Here is a 2,310-nt window from a genome sequence, read left to right as displayed (position 1 = left end):
ACTTCTTTGTGGGAATAGCCTTCTCATAAGGAGGGCTTAGGGAGCCCCCTTTTCTCTCTGCTGACCACCATGGGAGCTGCCAGAGCTGAGCCATGTTTTCCACTGACCTCAGATCCACACAACTTTGCACACACCAGCGTGTTGTCCTCCTGCATTCTGCATCATTGCATGTGACTGCTTGAGCCCCAAGAGGGACTTACAGACTTTAACTGAACTGGGCTAGGATATTTTATTGATATAGAATCTGTGATTGATAGAAAGCTTTCTTATACATATTTGAGTGTCATTGGATTAGTTTCTCTAGTCATCCCAGTCTAACACAGGCCCCTATCAGATTTAGAATTAACAAAACTTTTTACCCATCTGTGAGTTATATTTTCACTTTCTTGATAATGTTCTGTGATGTGCAAATGTTTTAATTTTGATGAAGAGCAATTCACCTGTTTTTTTGGGTTTTTTTTTGCTTATGGTTTTAATGTTCCATCTAAGAAGGTTTTGTCTAAGACATGAAAATTTATCCTATTGTCTGCTAAGAATTTTGTAGTTTTAGCTTTTAGGCTTATTATTCATTTTAATTAAAATTTGTATTTAGTTTAAGGTTAGAGTCCATGTTACTGCATTTTTTTTGACATAACCCTTTTTTCCTCACAAAATTGACGTGTCACCTTCGTTCAAAATCAGTTGACCGTTAATGTAGGATATCACATCTGGATTCCACATTCGATTCCATTGTTCTTTATGTCAGAACAGAGACTTCCCCATAAATTGGAGAATTGACAGAATTATTTTCTAATCCTTAAGAAGGGTTGTTTAGATGGGCTAGCAGGATTGAACTTTTTGTTTTATAGGAGACATGGGCTCAACTCTGACTCTTTAAATGGGCTACCACCGTCTGGCAGTTTGTCGTACTGTGGTGGCTTATGTTTGCTATGATGATGGAGGCTATGCCACTCATCTTTTAAATGTCAGCAAATCATTTACGTTATACAGGTTTCAGGGGGAGCTTCTGGACTAACACAGACTAGGAAGAAGGCCTGACAGTCTACTTCTGAACATTAGCTAATGGAATGCTATAAATATTGTTTGGTAATAGTGCAAGAAGATGAGACTTATAGTTTAGAAGACACTCAAAGTACACAATGGCTTCAACAAAGCGTTCAAGCGGCTCTCCTCTCTTGCTCCTCTTAATATTTTATTTAAAAAATGTTGCCCTCCTTTTTCCATAGTAGAGGACACATCATGCTCAATACTTTGCAGTACAATTGTATGAGGACAGCAATGTGTTTGGGGAAAGAATTGACCAGTCACAAATAAAGATTAATATTTCAGAATTTCATCCATCCTTCTTATTCCTAGTGATATCAAAATGAATAGTGGTTAAATTGCCTTGGTGGATCTGCATACGCACATCAGCTATTTATTTGTGCTGCAGAACACCAGTGCTCCGGGCTTTGGTGAAGACCGAGCCCTAAGTGGCTTCTTGGTAATCACTGATTGGTGAATTCTGCATTGTTTTCCTCCTTCCAAACTCATGGGAACAATTGTTTAGCCATAGGCACAGTCTTCTTTTTGTTTGACTACTCCCTCGGGTTCAGAAGTAATGGGTGACTCTTAACCAAGGGTAACGTATTTATATTTGCTGAGGCAAGAGAACCCCCAGAGACCTCCGACTTGAATTTGTGTTTCTAGCTCTGCAGATCTGTGTTGGAAGAAGTAAGCTAGGGTGTTCCTTAGAGGCAAGGATCACAAGACTTTGTTTGACATACTTTGGACATTTTTTCAAGAGAGATCAATCCCTGGAGAAGGACATCATGTTTGGTAAAGTGGGTGGAGCTTTTTTAGGACGCGTATTTCCCACTAGGCAAGCATCAAGCAACACCCTCTGTGTTCCCTGGGAAGGTTCTCTCTGGTCACAGGGAATTTTTTTGTAAAAGCAGTTATGCTCGAACCTTGTTTTTAGTGATGGCCAAATTAAGGGAACAGCATGCAGCTGTGAAATTTTGTTTCCTGCTTGGGAAAAACGCTGCAGAAACAGTTTTGATGTTGAACAAAGCTTACAAAGAAAGCACTGTGGGAAAACTTCAAGTATACAAATGGTTTTCTCATTTCATAAAAGGTGAAATGTCGATTGATGACAAACTTCTTTCTGGATATCTGTCAACTTCTGGAACCGACGAAAATGTTGACTTGTAGTGCATTTGGAGTTCATTCCACCAGGTCAGACTGAATCAAGCTTTCTATTTAGAGCAGCGGTTAGCAACCTGTGGGTTGCGACCCCTTTCTGGGTCGAATGACCCTTTCACGGGGGTC

Source organism: Echinops telfairi, unplaced genomic scaffold (assembly GCF_000313985.2).
Source record: "Echinops telfairi isolate 266 unplaced genomic scaffold, ASM31398v2 ScPeMD7_7;HRSCAF=31, whole genome shotgun sequence".
In the NCBI taxonomy this organism is placed as follows: domain Eukaryota; kingdom Metazoa; phylum Chordata; class Mammalia; order Afrosoricida; family Tenrecidae; genus Echinops; species Echinops telfairi.
Note: the sequence above shows the minus strand (reverse complement) of the source record.